At 44.8% G+C, this 20,214-nt stretch overlaps 1 long non-coding RNA gene across 1 annotated transcript in view; it reads left to right on the forward strand.

The window, feature by feature from the left end:
• The window catches only part of BC046251 (cDNA sequence BC046251), a 37,317-nt gene extending 17,383 nt beyond the window's left edge, over positions 1 to 19,934 (forward strand). Inside the window, exons 2-8 of the long non-coding RNA NR_131060.1 lie at positions 8,732 to 8,909; positions 9,929 to 10,159; positions 10,317 to 10,573; positions 10,884 to 10,991; positions 11,341 to 11,488; positions 11,759 to 11,839; positions 16,968 to 19,934. This is a non-coding gene — a long non-coding RNA (cDNA sequence BC046251). The remainder of the gene's footprint in view (positions 1 to 8,731; positions 8,910 to 9,928; positions 10,160 to 10,316; positions 10,574 to 10,883; positions 10,992 to 11,340; positions 11,489 to 11,758; positions 11,840 to 16,967) is intronic.
• The last annotated feature ends 280 nt before the right edge of the window (positions 19,935 to 20,214 follow it).

Here is a 20,214-nt window from a genome sequence, read left to right on the forward strand (position 1 = left end):
GTTAATCTTTAATTTTTTTCTGGAACGTTTTGCAGTTTTTAGTGTAAAATCTCTTGTCTATTGTTAATTTCTAACTATTTTTAAAACTCTGTCACAAAGAAATTCTCTTCTCTTCTCTTCTCTTCTCTTCTTTTCTTTTCTTTTCTTTTCTTTTCTGTATATGAGTACACTGTCACTGTCTTTAGACATGCCAAAGGGGGCATCAGATCCCATTACAGATGGTTGTGAGCCACCATGTGATTGCTGGGAACTGAACTCAGGACCTCTGGAAGAGCAGTCAGTGCTCTTAACCTCTGAGCCATCTCTGTAGCCCCGAAATCACTTTCTTAATTTCCTTTTATTATTGTTCATTGTTAACACAGAGATGTGCAGCTCACTTTTACATGTTCATTTTGAGTCACTTTCTTGCTCTGACAGTTGGCTTATGAATTTTTTTTCATGCATATGCAAGATCATGCTTGTGAGTAATAATTTTACTCATTTGGATGTTTGATGATATTACCTCCTTTTCCTGATTTACACATATCTCCATATATGTGTATTTATGGATATATGTTCACATATATGTATGCCTGCTTGGAACAACCCAAGGTTGCCATTGAGAATCATCTACAATGGCTTTTGCACCTTACTCATTCCGGCAGGACCTCTCAATCAAACCCAGAACTCACTGACATAGCTAGTCTTACTAGCTAGCTTTGCCCTGGGGATCCCCTGTCTCTACCTCTGAGATTGGAATTACAGGTGGTTGCTATTCCCATCTCATATTTACATGGGTGTTGGGAACCAAACCCTAGTTCTCGTGCCTGTATGGCAATTGCTTCACTACTAAGTTGTATTGGCTAGGGTTTTGTTTGTTTGTTTGCTTGCTTGCTATTTTCAACGTGACATAAATTAGAGTCATTTGGGAAGAGTGAACCTCAACTGAGAAAATGCCTGCATCAGATTGCCTGTACGCAAGTCTATGGGGCAGTCTCTTAATGAATGATTGATGGGGAGGACCCAGCCCACTGTAGGCAGTACCACTGCTGGGCAAGTGGTCCTAAGTTATAATTTAAAAAGTAAACTGAGAGAGTCACAAGGAGCATGCCAGCAAGCAGCACTCCTCCATGGTTTCTTCTTCAGCTCCTGCCTCCAGGAAGCTTTGAGTTCCTGCCCTGACTTCCATTCATGGTGGACTATCAGCTGCACGCTGAAACAAACCTTTCCTTTCAAAGTTGCTTTTGGTCATGGAGTTTACTACATATATGAGGAACAAAGTAGGACACAAGATGTCTCCTCAGAGTTGGTATGTTAAAGATAAACTATAAAACAGAAGGAATTTCACAGCCAATGAAATGGAAATTTAGAATTAAATCCTCACATATTTTCTCAAATGTGTCCATCTAAGCCAGCGGGTTTCAACCTGTGGGTCATGATCCTTTCTGGGGAGGGTGGGGTGGGGTGGGGGGAGTCTCATATTAGATATCCTACATATCAGATATTTACGTTATGATTCATAACAGTTGTGAAATTATAGTTATGAAGCAGCAATATGATAGCTTTATGGCTGGGATTCACCACCACATGACCTGTATTAAAGGGTCGCAGCACTGGGAAGGTTGAGAAACAGCCGTCTAAGCCGTTTCCCTCTGCAGGGTTCTAGCTCAGACCTGAGCACCAAGGCCCTCAGCTACCTGGAGTGGCCTGCCCATTTAGGCTAGGAATGCCTCCGGAAAGATGCAGTGTCTTTTATGGGCGTTATCAAAGACAACAGAAAATTAAATTAAGTAATTAAGTTAAAAAAACCAGGGCGTGCTCCTCCAACCTCCTCCTCTTAATCATCGATCGCCAATCCAGCAGAAATGCTGTTAACTAAAAATTACATGGCACCACTGTCTTGAGCTAACACAGCAGGCTAAAAATAAAAAAATCGAGTCACACAAAAATTCACTGCCCCCAAGCTCAGGGTAAGCTCTTTATCTGGCCTTCCAAGAAATCAGGATTACACAGAGAGAAAGGCAAGATTTCACAAATAGGCCAGATTTAATTGCCATGACAGTAAAGTTCTTTCTGCCTTCATCCTTACACTGAAGATGTAACTGAAAACAACCTGTCACTTACCAAACTTTTCTATTATTCTCTTCAAAAGTAGCTGTTGACCAATCTGCTTTTTATTTTGTTTCCGCTTCCACTAGCCCAGTTCTTTCCACCCAACTAACCTCCTATGCCTTGTTAATTGGGATATTTATCCTATTTATTTGCTTTAACTTAATTAATCACCCAATTAACTAATTAAGTGTGATGCTGGAGGTCAAACTCAAGACTTTGCTCATGTGAGGCAAGCGCTCCACCAGCAAACGACACCCCAGTTCTACGTGGATTGTACAACATTTCATTTGATGAGGATGACACCATGTAGAACTGGGGTAATACCAGTTAGTAACTTCAGACTCTCTGATTGTAATATTGTCTCTTGACAGTGCATTTAAGTTTGTGTTTCAAGCTTGGATTGTAAAGATCAGTGGCACCTATGGTCTGGATGCGTTGGAAGCTCCCCAGGCTCCTGCTTTTGATGCTATGGTTATTTCTGTGTTGATACATAGCCACGGTGCTGTGTTCTACTGCAGATTCTTGGCTGTAAGTCTGCTTTTGCCTTCCCACTTACTCCTTCAGACCGAGCTGGCCTGTCCATTTATTTCTTAAGATGTGAACTCTGGATGTAGGAGCCAATCAATTCTCTGCCCAGGACAGGGTCCCAAGACTCTCTACCATGAGATTCTATAACTTGTGCTCTCATTTTCCAGAAAGAGGTGATTTCTGTTCTAATCGACAGCTGTATTACATGGAATAATGGGATAAGTCATACATAGAGATATGTTTTCTTTTTAGTGTCTCTGAGCATTTTTCTGAGCAGAGCAGTATTTGTTATTCACTCCCCTGCATTGTTCCGTGACTTGGAACAGACAGCTTCTTGATGAGCCTCAGCCCTTCCAGCTAGCATGGAGGACCAACCTTTCCCACCCCACAACCCACAGAGAGTCTCTTGTCGGCTGTTACTAATTTCCTTGCTCTGAATCTAAATGATATGTCTCTAAGGGCAGTGGCAAGAACATTTAGTGTGGTCTCTGTTCCGCTAAGGGACACATTACCATGTCTTCCGTTTCCTCTTTGACTACAGGATCCATTAGCTTTATAGGCCATTTCATTTTCTTCTCAGGAATCAAAACTGTGGGGAGCGGGTGTGGCGGCAGTCCCAAAGGCGCCAGGGACTGCAGCTAAGTCATATGACTTGCACCTGACTTCCTCATATAAGACACAAACATCTTGAGTGCTGCGAAGGTGTACCAGGATACAGGTGAATCCAATTTGGTGGAGATTTGCCCCTGCTGCCCTGATTAGCTGAAGCTGCGTGCCTGGTGAGGTGGCGTGGCCTGCTGTGCGTGGATGGGAACTGAGAGTATAAAAGAGTGAGAGGCCCAGGGTTCGGGGGAGATATAAAAACAAGGGAGATATAAACAAGGGAGATATAAAAACAAGGGAGATATAAACAAGGGAGATATAAACAAGGGAGATATAAACAAGAAGAAACAGGACTGAATAAACGTGTGCAGAAAGATCCTGTTGCAGCGTCGTTCTTCCTGGCCAGTTGGGTGCGCGCAAGAGTTGGTGCTGAGACCCGGGACGGGACGAGAAGACCCGGGACGAGAAAACCTGGGAAAAGAAACATCTTCAGGCATGAGCGAAGACCCCCTGCTACAGGGAGGATTCAGAACTGCATCACGGGGAACTGTGGTAATGAAGTGTTCCCGTAAAACAGACTGTTGAGAAGGATCTGGCGTGGATTCAGAACTCTTCAGCTGGGGAACGGTACTGATAAAGAGAAAGAAGAGAGAGGAAGACTGAAATTTGCTGAATAAACTGCTGTTAAAAGGACTGGTGGTCACGTCGTTCTTGCTGGTCGAGAGTGGGCGCGACAATTGGTGGCCCGTACGGGGAACCGACTCCCCCACCGAGTTCAGAACTTGCAGCAGTCAGTGGTTGCCGGCAGGGTAAGTTCACGGTGAGTGAAACTTGCGACCCCAGGAGTTTGGGAAGGACCTCGGATAAAATAGAGGCGAGCATAAAGTTGCCAGGAAGCAGGCACAAGGTAACGAAAGGTTCCTGGCTTTGGGACAAGTTAAGGTTCCCGGTTTGGGGACAAGTTAAGGAACTATGATAACCTCAGTGTAGTGATCAAGAGATCCTCGCTGAGTAGTTATGCTTTTTTCTCCTATTGACCCTTTGTGGGTAGGTCTGATAGTTTTGGTCTTGCTTGTTCTGATATATGGACTCTGTTACTGTTTGAAACTGTGTGTAGAGGCAGTCAAGACAGGTCAGAAAATCCTTACAGAGCAACAAGAAAGTATGTCGGAAGAGGAAAAGGGCTTAAAAAGAAAAAGGAAAAAGAAAGGAGACACAGTGTTATCAGGTGGACAGAAAGGACAAAATAAAAGAGCTGAGGCGGAAGAGGAAGGCGAATTAGCTTCTGCGCCTCCTCCCTATGCCTCCTCGTCAGCCATCTATGGGCAGACCTTCTGTCCGGAGGTCTGGAAAGAGGATAGATTCTCCTTGCTGGGATGTCCTATTTTCACTGATCAAGCTAAATTTGCATGGGATAGAGATATGCTGCTTGATCAAGGTAGATTTGCACAACAACAGACAGGATATCCAGTGCAGGTGTTTGAGCAGGTGAATCAGATTCCTATAAGGGCGTGGAAATCATTGCCTAACAGAGGGGAAGTTAGTGAAAACTTGACTCTCATATTGACTCCCCAGATGGACACACAGGTGATTGAGGTTATGGTCTCATCACCACGAGGTATTGTGTCCATCCCCCCTGGGGATCGAGTAGATCAGGTGTTGACTTGGGCGAGAAGGTCTGTTTGTGTTTCCACAGGACCAGACAGAACCTCTTTGGGTGCCGGAGAGATTGATGAGACGCTGCAAGAATGAGGCTCCTGATCCAGTTGCCCCTGTGGATGTGGTGGATGATCCCACAAGCACAAAGGATGGAGCTGAGATGAGAGATCCTTTCGGTATTCCAGAAGCCGATACCAGCTCGACATGATGTTCAAATTTTTCCACGCTTTTTGATCCCTGAATTCCCCTTAAAGAGATAGCCCCGCTGGCCATCTATCCCTTGCTTCAGGGAAGATGAGCGGGGATGAGAGCCCTGGGATGTATGCTTGTTATAGTGTGTGTGTTTTTTGTGTTTGGCACATGTGTTAGGTGCAGAGTGTGCGGCCCGCACTTTCGCCATGGTAGCGTAGGCTTTTGCTGCAGTGGAGGCGGGACAATCTCCTCAGATTCGGTTTGCCACTCTAAAAGAAATTATGCTGCGTTATGCCGTGGGGTGCGAGGCTAAGCACTGCACAGAGGATAGCTTGCTGTTGGCATCCTGTGGAAGGCACGTCTGATTGCATGAAGGTTCAGTGTCCTAGTTCCCTTCCCCCAGGAAAAACGACACGGGAGCTGGCCAAGACCTCTCTGGGTGATGAGCCTAAGGGATGGTTTTGTGTAGGGCCCCTATGCTTGCACACTGGGGATCAGACCTCTACCTTCACCCATGAGGCTTGCTTGCAGCAATTAAGATCTGGCCATAGATTATCAACATCCTGGCCTTTTGATGCACCTGCCACAAGCAAAACACAATCTCCCCAGGTGTGGCTTGGCATGATAGAGAGGTAGTCAGTGATAAGACTCCCTGGGCATGTCACCAACCTAAGACAGGGATCAAACCAATGCTGTTTGTCACCCAAGGACGGGTAAGGGGCATGGCTGCGGGGGGCTATCTACAGACATTCTCTCTGCCAAAAAAGAAAAAAGGGGGAATTGTGGGGAGCGGGTGTGGCGGCAGTCCCAAAGGCGCCAGGGACTGCAGCTAAGTCATATGACTTGCACCTGACTTCCTCATATAAGACACAAACATCTTGAGTGCTGCGAAGGTGTACCAGGATACAGGTGAATCCAATTTGGTGGAGATTTGCCCCTGCTGCCCTGATTAGCTGAAGCTGCGTGCCTGGTGAGGTGGCGTGGCCTGCTGTGCGTGGATGGGAACTGAGAGTATAAAAGAGTGAGAGGCCCAGGGTTCGGGGGAGATATAAAAACAAGGGAGATATAAAAACAAGGGAGATATAAACAAGGGAGATATAAACAAGGGAGATATAAACAAGGGAGATATAAACAAGAAGAAACAGGACTGAATAAACGTGTGCAGAAAGATCCTGTTGCAGCGTCGTTCTTCCTGGCCAGTTGGGCGCACGCAAGACAAAACATCAAAAAAGAGTATAATAAAGAATATGATGTGCCCTAGAAACATTAGCCCGGGGCCTGCAGAGATGGCTTAGTGGTTAAGAGCTCTGGCTGCTCTTCTAGAGGACCTGGGTTTGATTGCTAGCACCAATATGGCAGCTCCCAACTGTCAATAGCTCCAGGTCCATGGGATCTGATGCCATTTTCTGGTATTGTACCCATATGTGGTACACAGACATCTATGCAGACAAAACACTCATAGATATAAAAATAAACAAATGCAATTTTAATTTTAGAATGTTAACCTGGGTGGGGCCAAGAAGATTTAGGAGTCCTTTGTTCACTGTCTTGGAAGCCTTTTAGGTTTCTCTTGCTGTTTCCTTCTTTAGAATGAACAGGTGACCACAAAGAAACACCCATGTTGTACTCACTATGAGAATGCACAGTATTCCTATCAGCAAATGTCCTACTTGTGAAAGCTCACAGACCCTGGGACGCCAGCCTCAGCTAGAGCAGCCCATGAAGGATCAGGGATTGTCCATGTGTCCTGGTGTATCATTCCACAGCTAGAGAGGAATCTGGGGCAGAGTGTTAGTTATTTGAGATGTCAGCTTGACTAGATGAAGGAATGCCTTGGCAATTGGGCATGCATAGAGGTGTGCTGCTAGAGGAGATTGGCATAGAGCCCAGCAGTAAGAGGGGGAGAGCCATTTCTTCTGTGGGTGGGCACCATCCAATGGCCTGGGGAATATGAGAATAGAACAGAGGAAAAGCCTGTGTCTCTCTCCTGGAGCTGGGATGCGTGTCTCCTCATGGATGTCAGAACTCCGGGCTCTCTGGTGTTTAGACTGAACTCTGGCTCTCACCCAGGAGTTTCCCCCTTCAGTTTCTTTGGTTCTGGGGCCACTGGACCTGGATTCGGTTATGCGTCATGCATCCTAAGGTTTGTAGCTGTTCAAAGCCTGTCATGGAGCCTCTCAGCGTCCATAATCATAGGTGACGATTCTCACAAATCACCCTCTATATCCTATTGATTCTCTCTGCCTGGAGAGCAGGCAGGTTATAGAAACACACACAAAGCAGATGTTCAGGACAAAGGGGAAATAGAAGAGGAGAATTACGAAGATAAAGCTAAGGCTGCTGAGGTAGCTCAGTGGGCAAAAGTGCTTGTTGCCAAGCTACACCACCTAGTTGTCTCTCTGGGATGGAAGGAGAGAACTGAGACATGGGTTGTCCTCTGACTTCCATATACATTATGTGACACGCACACAGACAAACACACAAAGACACACAGAAGAACATACACACACACACACATGTTATCATATGTTTAAGGCTAGCCTTGAGTACATAGCGAGAAGAGAGACATAGGGCAGCATAAGTGAACAAGGTATTAGACTCTGGGAATGAGATTCCAGGTGCCAGGAGTGAGTTCAAATCCACGCTGTGGAGCTAATTAGCTACGGTGACGCTCAGCAAAGCTTCCTCCCTGAAGTGCTTTGCCTCTGAAGCCAACTAATGAATGCACCATGTTGCCATGGCAATGGTTACTGTTAGTACTTTTTATAGATTACAGTGTTACACCCTGGAGTCTATTCCTGTAAAAGCCCAAATTTTAAGACACCCCAATACTGCCTTTAGTGTAGCTATTTCATGGCCAAGCATGAGGCCTAACTGACCAGTGTTTGTGTTTAATACAGACGTGCACTGTGACCAGAAACTTAGAATTTCCATTAAGCAGTATTAATGAAATACAAGTTAAGTTTATTTACCCATTTAAGTTTATCAGGACTTGATGAATTACAGCACAAATCGTCTTTCAAAAGTGTGCACACATCTCTCTGCTTTCTAGCCAGGACCAAATGCCCAGTTCTTGTGAAGACTCAAAAGATTTGGAGAACTCAGAGCCTCCTGATCTAAGGGGGTTGGGGGGGGGATGTCAGTGGAGCCCTGACCAGAGGGGACCCCAGTGCCTAAATTTGGGTATTGTCTTTAACCTTTATTAGCTTTGAAGCCTTGAACTGTAGTATTCCCAACCATAAACTGGAGATTATTGTATCAACTTTGCACGCAGTTGTGAAGACTGAATTTATCTTCATAGAGTGGCCTCAGTGGTGCAAGAGGACTTAATGACCTCAAGTCGATACTTAAGACAGAAAGAATGGCATGGAATATATCAAGTCCAAAATGCTAAGGAAAGACAGTAGTTGGGGTTGGTGCATGTGCGGTCTCTGAGGTGGACAGAGAAGGATAAAGGGGCAGGGTTCATCTGGGGTAGTGGGTCTAGAACAAGGCACCATGGAGTGGAGATGTGAGAATTGGTTCGGGTCGAGAGTGGTGCCAATAGTGCAAGCACTCTGTATGGCACACAGGGACTGACATGTGGTGAATGTTCCAGAAGGAAGCCTAAAAGCTGTGTGGAGACAAACAGGAGGACCATGAGTGTTATGCCCTGCAGGGAGCAGAGCTACAGGGAGCAGGGCGTGAACCTGAGCAGGGAGACGGAGCAGAAGGTGAAGATCCTCCACATAGAGTGTGGCGATTGTCTGTAACAGTAACTTAAGATGTGGAAGGAGCCAGAACTGTCTCCAAGGCTTGGGTCTCCTGATGAGGAATTTCTTGAAACAACAGCAGAGGTAATGACAATATGTAGTTTGGTTGTGTGACATTTGTCCCCCTTTCTGTTTTTGTTTTTTGCTTGCTTGTTTTTGTTTTGTTCTGTTTTCGGCAAAGCCTTACACTGTAGCCTAAGGTGACTTTAAATTTACAGCAATCCTCCCCCTTCAGCCCTTGAAGTGCTTGAATTACAAGTATCAGTCATACTTGGCTTTTAAAAGCTATTTTCAAAATTCATTCAAGCATATTAATTGATTTGTACATTTTACGTTTTGTTGTTGTTGTTGTTGTTGTTGTTGTTGAAAACAGAAAGCAAAATTATTCCTAAGAAACCAGTAACTGTTTAATAAAAGAAACATAATTTTCAGACTTTATTTTGTTTTTAAAAATGTTTAAGTGGCTCATTTCTCCCATATGGTCTAATACCGTGGTCAAGGTCAGTTTCATCAGCCGGTTCTTTTGGAATCACATGAGATTTTTCTGGAAAATGGACATCAGCTGGAGGTAGGTCTGTTAAAAGTTCTCAAGGAGGCCTGCTGGTCCTAGTGGAGAACTCTCTTATGGTGGGGACATGTGCAATGAAGTTAAATGACCATGCCTTGCTGGTGGCCAGAACAGGATGCTTGCTAACCTGTCTCTCCAGCTTGCTCTCGTCCTGGAGCTGTCCTGTGTCTCAGATAGTCATAGGTTGTGGTTCTGGAAGCCACATTCTCACTGCACACTCACCGACACATGGATTCGTCATCGGAGGCCTACGGAATTCCATCCTGTCATTGTATTTGAGGCCCAAGACATTTCTACCTTCCCAATCTCTAGCAATGCAACTAGCTTCTGGTGAGATTCCCACTCCTGATAGCCATGCAATGGATAGAATAATCCCCTCCTTGTATGTGGGAGATGAACCCAATAACCCCATTTCAATGTATGTAATTCAGCAAGGATGATGGGTATCATGAGAGTGGACTATAAAAGACTATGTTTTCCATCTTCTTTATTCATTCATTCTCTGACTCTTCTCACATGCTTGCTGTGATTATAGCGAGTTGGGGACATTCACACGGCAAGAAGCTGGGGGCAGCCTCCGACCACCGCCAATGGAGCACGACCCTTATCCCAGTGTCTAGCAGAACTGAATGCCTCCAAAAAGGACATGGGGGAAGCTTAGACGCGATCCTGCTCCAGTGGCACCTTCAGATGACATCATGTCTGACACCCTGACTGTAGCCTTCTGAGAAACCTGGAGCTGGATTCACAAGTGAGCTGTGTCCAGGTATCCTGCCCGCAGGTGCTGTTTGTGTTAATAGTTTATTATGCATCAGTAGATGATGAGGATACTCACCCTTTCATACTTTCATCGAAACCAACTACTAGAGGTTGTTCCCTGTGCTTCCCATAGCACCTGACTTTACACCCTTCTGGAATTCCAGGGAAGGTAGTCAGTTACTTAGGGAGGAGCCTACTGCCCCAGCCACATATGCCTCCGGATACCCTTTCCTCTGCTGGACGACTGCTGCTCCAGTCTGATCTTGATCCCGAGTTCTTCTGGGAGTGAGTGCTCCTTTCATTCTTCTGCCTCGCTCATCTGGTGCTCCCAAGCTAGGCTCAGAGCCACGTGGTCTTCTTCTGTGTGCCTGACCTGGATTCCTGACCTAGAGCCTGATTGCTGCATTTCTGATCTGATCTGGTCGGTAGAGTTTTTTGCTTTGTGTTTTGGTTTTTTGTTTAATAATTGCAGCTGTATTCTATGGGTTACATTTTTTTTTTTGACTTTGCACTGTACCCACACAAATCAAAAATAGCTTTGGCAACCCATCCCTGCAGGATGGTCAGATTCCATCCATCAGAAATATAAGGCTGGGTTCTGAGTTAGTAAAGCAAGGCCAGCTCCTGGCACCAGCTCTGGCCCATGGCTCCTGGATGACTCCCCTTGATCTTGTATCTCCAGTTCTGAGGCAGAAAGCATTTCAGATGCATGTGTCTTCCCATCTTTCCAGGGCGCATGGGATGGAACTTGGCAGACATGCCTGGTCCTCATAGGGAGATGTGAGTGTATCAGCTCCGAGCAAGATTGCCAGCTGGCACCGCCACCCAGTGGCACAGCGGTGAGTCACAGAAGCTGCAAGGAGTGGGATGTGGGGCTGAGAATCAGTTTCCAGGCTCCCAGCAATTAGAAGCAGGCCATTGACTTGGGGCCAAGAGAAAAGAGCAAAAGTCCTGTTTCCTGGCGCCCTGGGGCTTCCACACACTCATGCCAACCTGCTTGCCCTCTGCTCCCATGATTGCTTTCTGTGGACACTATTTTGGAGTGATGGCTAGACTCAGCTGTTTTAGCTTCAGAACAAGGCTTACTACCCAAGGACAGGTTGGGCTTAGACAAACAAAACCGTTGTAGCCTGTGAGCAGGATCGTTATCTCCTCAAAGAGATGGAACTATAACAAGCCTGTCTGCAGTTATTGCAAACGCTGAAACACCGCCTGCCTGGAAGTCTCTGCATAAGGGCACCCCCAGGAATGCCTCTGTGCAGACAGCGTCTACTCTCCTGCCTCTGTAGCTGTACCACAGTGTGTGGATAAACTCTACTTCCGCTTTCACGTCCTGGTAAGTCCTTTCATCTCCCACATCACTGGCCCATTACCAACACTTCCTGACACAACTTTGGGACCCACATGGGGACTTCTCTTCTTGCCTCCCCTCCGAGTAATGCTAGTGGTATTTGGTCAGTTGTTCTGTGGCAACTGAAAGTCCTAGCTGGGGCTGCTTTCCAGAGATGCCCAAAGGCCTCCAAGTTGTGACCCTGGGTTACCATCATGCATTGGGATTCCTTTTGGTGCCTTGTGGAAAAGCTTACTGCCCATTCTTAACTGACAGACCCTGGCCAAGGCTACACTTTGGACGGACATGAAAGCAATGGAGAAGCTGGACGGTTTTTACATTTTACAGCCCGTGATGGTAAGGGGGTTACATTCCTCTCCTCAGAGCCCCTTTCGCTCTCAGTGAGGGGTATGATTGGCAGCTACTCATTCAGGATGAGCCCACATATCTTTGGAGGACTCCCACTCCCTTCTCCCTGACAGATTTGCTGCCACTGCACTTTGGAGGGCTTGTGTCTTCTATTCCTTCTCCCATCTCGATGTCTGTACTATTATTTATCTGAACTGGCACAGTGGCAGCTGACTCACGTGCTTTCGCAACCCTTGCCTTTCTGTCTCATTCCTCAAGCACTGTTGTGGAGTAAGCCCCCACCTTCCATTGAGTCAGTGAGTGAGCCTCTCCTTTGCTTACACAAATCCCTTGAATAATCTAACCTTGCACTGAGAGGTAGACATGTCTTTGTGTTGATGTCCCTGAACTTGGAGAAACCCTTTTTAGTAGGTGAATCCCCCTTATAAAGGGGTGCCTCCAGTCCATTATAGATAGTAAGAGGGGGTCACTACTTACTAAGAGAACCTCCTGTGGGGCAGTTCCTCAGTAGTCTGGCTGTGGGACAGACCTCTTTCCCTTCTGACTTCCCAGTAAGCTATATTCTTAAATACTGGAACACTGGAACAAATTTGAGCCACACACAGGTAATTTTCCTGTGTGATGTCACCAGGCTACAATCTGAGAAGCATTGTCAGGTCTGGACCCTCTACAATACACCAAGTCTATACCTTACTTTTTCTGTTACAACCTTATAAAGTCCTCTAAAGTCCTTGACGGCACTGTCCCAAGATTCTGCCTTGCATGAGAGAAGCTACATGTGTCTTGCCAAATTTGGAAGACCAATATCCAATCCAGATTTTTTTTTTTCGAGACAGGGTTTCTCTGTGTAGCCCTGGCTGTCCTGGAACTCACTTTGTAGACTAGGCTGGCCTCGAACTCAGAAATCCGCCTGCCTCTGCCTCCTAAATGCTGGGACTAAAGGCGTGCGCCACCACGACCAGCTCAAATGTTCTTGATAACCCCTGCTAGGGCTGCTTTCACTCTGACCCTATAGCCAGGGTTCCTGCTGCTCCCCTGGACAGCCCCAATCCTTTAAATCTCTCTACCTTACCTAGATACACACACACACACACACACACACACACACACACACACACACACACACACCATACAGAGGAGGTGAGAAGAGAAAGGGAAAGAAAACTCTTATCAGGGACAACCAAAACTAAACCTCAAATTTCTCTTTCCCCTTCATTAAGTGGCCAGTGGGGAAACTTGAACCATCAGAGTACATGAGCCATTTCCTATGTCAGACCTGTCACAGACTGAGATAGAATTGGGCTCTTGGTCCCTCCCACTTCAATAAGAGATTAAAGAATTTACAGTAGCCCTTGACCTTACCTGCAGGAGGTTTTCTGTTATTTGAACTATGTGCTATACATTGGAGGGATAATCTTACATAGGAACACTGATACAAAGATGGGCCAGTGAAGCCTATGCCCATGACCCAGAAAGGCCAACCATGGTGCTGATGCAGGCCCTGGATGGAAACCTAACTAGTCATATCAGACTCTATGCTGTTGATAGAGGCTACTAGGAACTTCATGACTTCTTGTCTAATAGAGGGAAGGAGATTGGCTACCATCAAGCCTATCTGTTGCAATAAATTGCTCACTGAGGAGCTTGCTAAAAACCCTGCCCTGTTTCAGTTTGGGGTAATAGAAGCCATGCATAAATACAATGACCTGGTCCCCAAGAGGCAATGAGGCTAGGCTGTTCTAGCTATCCATTCTACTAACCAGGCCTCTTTCAACATCAAAGCATCAAAACATCATTACATCCCACCCATCTTAGGACTACCCAGACCCTCATCCCCACAGCTCAAAACAGCCTCCTTCTTCAGAAAAGCCACCCTCCACCTGGTTCTGCAGTGGCAATCAGGGACACATGACTTGCCATAACCCACCTCTAGCACCTGCCCCAATTGCAAATGGGAGGACTCCTGAAAGTGAAACTGTCTCCCTTGTAAGAGACAGGACGTTCTGTTCTCAGGGGTCCCACACAATGGAAAGCACTGGGACCTTGCTGAGGTCATAGATGAGTAAGAGTCCATCAGAAAAGATCCATCCCCTGAGGGGTGATGGACTCCAGGGCTTTGCTAATGCCATGCTTCCTATATTTATAAATATGAGCCTTGGGTGACTTTAGATATGGAATGCCTCAAAGCCCTTTTTCTAATCAACACAAGGGCCACATATTCTTCCTTGACAAATCTCCCAGTTTCCAACTCTCAGTCCCCGATTCTTCTCACCAACATTGCTGTCAGGCCCCAATCTGGCTGGCTGGTTTTTCCTGAGAAGTGTGGGAGGAAACAACCAACACTTTTTCCCTTCTTCTTTCCTGGTCTGGCCAAACTGCGCAATTTCTCTATTAGGAAGAGATGTCATGTCAAAATTACAGGTTGATTTACTTTTGCATAACCCTCTAATACTTTGATGCTTCTCCTACCCCTGCAGCCCTTTCACAACGCCGAGGTAGAGGCCATTTCATCATGTAACATATACATCAAGCTTCAGCCCTTCCCTAACCACTGCACCTGTTGTAAATTACTCTTCCAAACCTTGCTGACTTCCCCTGAAGATCCTATTTCTCATTGAAACTTGACGCCCTTGTGAATCTACAGTCCTTAATTAACAAGCTCCTGGCCACTCAGCCGTTACACTTCCACAGTTCACCATGCAACACCCCCATCTTGGCAGTCAAGACATCAGCTGGGGCTTACAGGATGATCCAGGCACTAAGAGCCATAAATGAGATGGCAGTTTCAGTTCACCCAGTGACTCCCAATCTCTCTTCTCCCCTGAAATGAAACCTCATATCTCTCAACTCTGATGACGTCTTAGAAAATCACAGGCTCTACTTGGTACTAGCTTACATGTCCTGATCACTTTAAATACTTTATGCTAGATTTCAGACTTCAGACTTTTTCTGACTTAACCTGGACAGAAATGGTTACGTTTCTAAAGCCATGATCTCACCCCAACTCCACAGGGTCCCAATCCTTGAAACTATTATAACTTTCTCTACTTGTTCCTTTCCCTAGTGGCCTACAGCAGTCTCCACTTCCCACCTTCTCCAAAAGTCCCACGATCTCCTCAGATAACACAATTTAACCTTTTTAAAAGACTACTGGCTTTGCCTGCCTTTAGATCTTGATTGGATTGACAGTGTTTACCTAGTCACTCCATTGAAATGGACCCAATTAATAATTTCTCTTCATATACAGTTCCAATGGAGCCCCGTCACCCCTTCCAACATTCTCATGGCCAAATATACGAGCATATCCCTCCTTCCACACATCTCTTTGCTTGCCACTTGATGGTGTAGTGTAGTCTTGTCAGGCATTAGCCTCTCAAGCCGGGCTCCCCTTGGTGTTCAGGCCACTGACCCCAGGGAAGGATCCGTTCCTTTCACTAATCAACTCGTATTAGTTAGGGTTGGTTACTGTTGCTTTGATGAAACACCAAGACCAAAAGCAACTTGGGGAGGAAACAATTTGTTTTGTTTACACTTCCACATCAAAGTTCATCAGGGAAGGGAGTTGAGACAGGAACTCAAGCAGGGTAGGAACCTGGAGGCTAGAGCTGATGCAAAGGCTACGGAGGGGTGCTGCGTACTGGCTTGCTCCTCGTGGCTTGCTCAGCCTGCTTTCTTATAGAACCCAGGACCATCAACTCAGGGATGGCAACCCTCACAGTGGGCTCAGCACATCAATCAGTAATTAAGAAAATGCCCTATAGGCTTACCTATAGCCAGATCTTAATTGAGATCTCCCTCTCAAATTTTTAATTGCGGTTCCCTCCTCTCTGATGACTCCAGCTTGGTCAACTTGACATAAAACCTGTCAGAACACAAATATACCACCTTATTAGGTTTTTAAAAAATCCCCTCTCTGTCTCTGTCTCTCTGTCTGTCTCTCTGTCTCTGTCTCTGTCTCTGTGTCTCTCTGTCTCTCTCTCTTTCACACACACACACATACACACACACACACACACACACACACACCTCCAACTCTCTAAGACAACATACAGGTCTCACAAACATTTAAGATCAATACATCTAGTGAGACTCTAGATAAAAGTGTCAATTCAGTCAAGCATGCTCTCCCCCTTGCCTTTACCCATCTCCTTAACCAGGTTACACCTCCTCTAAGAAAGCTTTGAAATACTCTCCCTTTCCAATAATCAATAGCACTCCAACACTAAATTCCTCGGTTTCAACCCCTTCTTAGACTGGTTTTAGTTTCCTTATTTCTTTAATGTCTCAACTTCCTCTTTTCCTAGAATTACTATTTAGTTTCCTGCCTACATATTGCCAGGTGCCTCAATGCTTCAAGCATTAACGTGTAGTTAACACCCATTGCTGTCTTCTAGCTAATTGAACCACTACCTACATCATTGCCTTCATCAATCCTGATATCCAAATTTTCCCTAACACATCCCACCTCTACCCTTTTTGGGTATCTCTTCACCTAGGAGAGCTGTTCAGCTGATGTCCTTTCTAGTGGGACTGGTTATTACACTGGAGGCACTGGAGTAGGTGAACTTGAATTGGCCCCTTGTACTTATCTAGCTTGTCGGCTGAATTAGCTATGAGACTAGAGCACACCTCAGTGCTCCTCAAGGCTCTTAGGAACTTAGTGATTCTCTTGCGGCAATAGGAATTCACCATGCTCTCAACATGGTTTCTGTGTAGCCCAAGGGGACAGGATGGCTTCTGTGGATGTGCACACGGGGCTGGCTTTCTTGGTTCCTATTACTGCTAAATACAGTTTCATGGACGTGCTCCTTTCTGGCCTTTGCATTTTGACTTTTCTGTTGAATTGTTTCCTCCAGACCTAGCAGGTTAACTTGAAGATACTCTGACAAGGGCTCCAGTTCCTTCCTGTGAACTTCTGTTCCTTAGACCCCTGGGACGTGTCACCTGACATTTCTATCCTCATGTCCTTTCTCTTCCCTGCAAAAAACCAAACCAAACCAAACCAAACCAAACCAAACTTCTTTCAAATCAACCATAGTAGGGGGCCAAGACGTGCCAGCTCAAAAGAGAGACTTCCATCCAAATATCTTATTTTACATTGTTGTTCTGTCTAAAGGGAACATGGATTCCACAATGGGTGACTACCAGAGATACTGCAATCTTACATCAAGGCCAATACTGCCCCAGGACATGATGGGCTCAGAGCAAAGATGCTGTTGCCTCTGAGAAGAACCACTTTTGTTAGAAAGTGGTAACTGTAAGAACCTCTAGCTTCAGTTATTCCAGGGCACTGTGAAATGGAGACAGTGACTAACAGCCTGTGTAGATCCTGCTCCCAGAAAACAGATCTCTGAATACCTCTAAACAGACACTATATAACTGTCTGGACCACTGTAGCTATGCCACAGTGTGATACACTCTTTACTTCAGCCCTTTTGACTTGTTGGATCTTTTTGCTACACACACAATTAGCCTGTCATCACTGTTTCCCAGCATGATGTTTTTAAATCATAAATACTTTAAAGTATGTATCGAGGGGCTGGAGAGATGGCTCAGTGGTTAAGTGCACTTCCAGAGGTCTTGAGTTCAATTCCCAGCAACCACATGGTGGCTCACAACCATCTATCCTGGGATCTTTATACCCTCTTCTGGCATGCAGGTGTGCGTGCAGATAGAGCACTCATATACATGGAATAAATAAATCTAAAAAAGTATTTATTTAGTAGCTGAACTTCATATACATTATGTGGACCAGAAGAACCTGGGTACAAAATAATAAATATTGTACTCTTCATTCAGATGACAGCCTGGACCTAAACAAGTGAAGCCCTCCCTGCAGGATGAAAGAGTCCTATGAGTTGAACATGGTTGGTAGGGAATCACTGGGAAAGAGACATGAAGTTTCCAGTGTGAGGGGAATGTGCTATGTCACAAAGTGGGGGTGAGTTGCATAGTGCATTTGCCAGTGGTACATGCCAAACTTTGTTACTTTTATGGCCTTTGATATATGTAAACTTTACCTCCAATAAAACTGCAAACCAAAACAAACAAACAAACAAACACCCCACTTGATTGGAAGAGGGACGTGGGTGTGGATGCAGACATAGAGAAAGCAAGGACAAAAAATAGTGACCATCACTAAAGCTGGGTGACTGGAACCTAGGAGCTCATTTGTTTTCCATAGTAAGAAGAAACTCTTCAACAAGGTCACACCTCCTAATAGTGCCCCTCCCTACAAGCCTATGGAAGCCATTTTCTTTCATATATATATATGTGTGTGTGTGTGTGTGTGTGTGTGTGTGTGTATGTGTATATGTGTGTGTGTGTATATATATATATATGTATATACATACATATATACATATACATATGGTTGCACTTTTAACTTGAATACATATATTTGTATTTATGTATAAATACATATAAGGGATTTCTTTTTAAGGCACTGAGCTAGATGTTTAGAGGATATGCTCTTTTGTGAAGGACGTAGGATTAGATATAAATGTAAGTGTGTTTTTCAGCTATTTATTTTTGCAATTTAATCATTCAATGTGTTCCTTGTTGAAGAGATCCTTATCTACATAACCAGACCTCTGTGTTCCTGAGTTCTGTACCCATTAGTGTAAACTACTATGGACTGAACACATTAAAGGAAAAGATTGTATCTGTCCTGAATGTGGATAGACTTTGAATTGTCAATTACTCCCCGAACAACATAGAATAAAATCATTTGCATTGCATACAGCATTGTAAGTGATCTAGGGATGGTTTAAAATATCTAGAAAGAGGCCCAATAGTCACCTGCAAGCGCTGTGTCATTTTATCTGAGACGTGAACACTGATGGATTTTGCTATCGGTAGAAGCTCCTGGAACTGTCTTTGCACCTTTGACCTGATGCACACAATTCAAATGCCGGCTGCCTGGAGGGGAAGCTTCTAGTCTGAAGGAATTGTTGAAAGCTGAACTGCGTCGGGACTTGGAGAACCATTTCTGTGATGCATTCATTAAAAATGAGCAAGGGACTTCAGCTATGCGTTACAGAGCAGAATAAAAATGATCTCATGTAAATAGTATATATATACATTCCAGTGTATATATATATATACCAGTGCTTTCTGGACTGAACGGGTTGTTTTCCTGGGTGACTGAGCCCAGCACTAAGACTGTCAGAGGGGCCGCTGGGGACTTCAGTGCTTGGATTAAACAGGGCATCAGTTGCTTGAATCCCACTGATAAGAACAACATTCTTCCATGCTAGACTCAGCAATGAAAACAAACAAGCCTATGGCATCAACTGCGTACATCAGGAAGAATGGTTAACTCTGGCTTTCTTCAATGCCATCTCTGTTGTCTCTGAAATTTCCTAGTTGGCTATGAAAATTATTATTTCAAATCTTTGCGATATTTTTAGCGCAAAGGCAATTATGAAAGAAAACAGGGAATCCGTGGCTCTTCTCCATTTAACCCAGAGAACATAACTTATGGGTTCTTGTTATGAATCAAAGGCTGTCATCCCTTCAAAACAGGTGACTTAGCAGACCCAAGTCAGGAGGTACATACTGATAGGAAGGCCAAGAATGTACTAAGAGGAATTTATTCTTTGTAAAAAAAAAAAATAATACTAAAATAAAATTCACTACTAATGTCAAGCTTGAACAATGTGGGATTTAATAGTACCATCTAGTGGCCATGTACCTCCATTCTTGTTTTAAGTGAGGACCATGGTTCATTTTCACCTCAGACTCATGAATCCAGTCAGTCAATAGCTTATCCCACACACTGATTGTAAACTCTGAAGTGAAAAGTTCATCTTTTATTTGAATTTTGCTTAAGGAGACGAAGTGAGTAATAAGGAACACACAAGAGACATCTATAACTCATAAGATATAATATTAAAGTTTAAATGCTTCCAGGGCTCAGGCATAGCCCATAACGGGATCTCAATAAACTGTATTTTTAAATATTGAGTAAATACTATAGCAATTAGTTCTGCATCCAGCCGTGAAATTCTGATTACTGTGTTTTCTTCTTACTATGAAGAATTGTTTATTGTGTATTTCTTTCAATAAATCTAAGCCCCCCAAAATAAACTTTTGGCATGGTGTGTATTGTTGGGAAGCAATGATCTTTATGGAGGGTGGACGGGGGCTTTATGCGGAGGGCCTGAGCTGGAGCAAAACCCAGGACTTCACAGTGTTGGCTAGGCAAGTGCTCTGCTTCCTTCCTGGCCCAAGAATGTTTTTAAGGGGATAATTAATTGCTCACGAGACAACGTGAGGGCAAAGGTGGTGAAGTTAGAGGTAATTTGGGAACCTTTGTGAGAAATTCAGATAGAAAAGGGGACTTGACACTTGGTTTGCTG

This window comes from Mus musculus, chromosome 7, assembly GCF_000001635.26.
Source record: "Mus musculus strain C57BL/6J chromosome 7, GRCm38.p6 C57BL/6J".
Taxonomy (NCBI): Eukaryota; Metazoa; Chordata; class Mammalia; order Rodentia; family Muridae; genus Mus; species Mus musculus.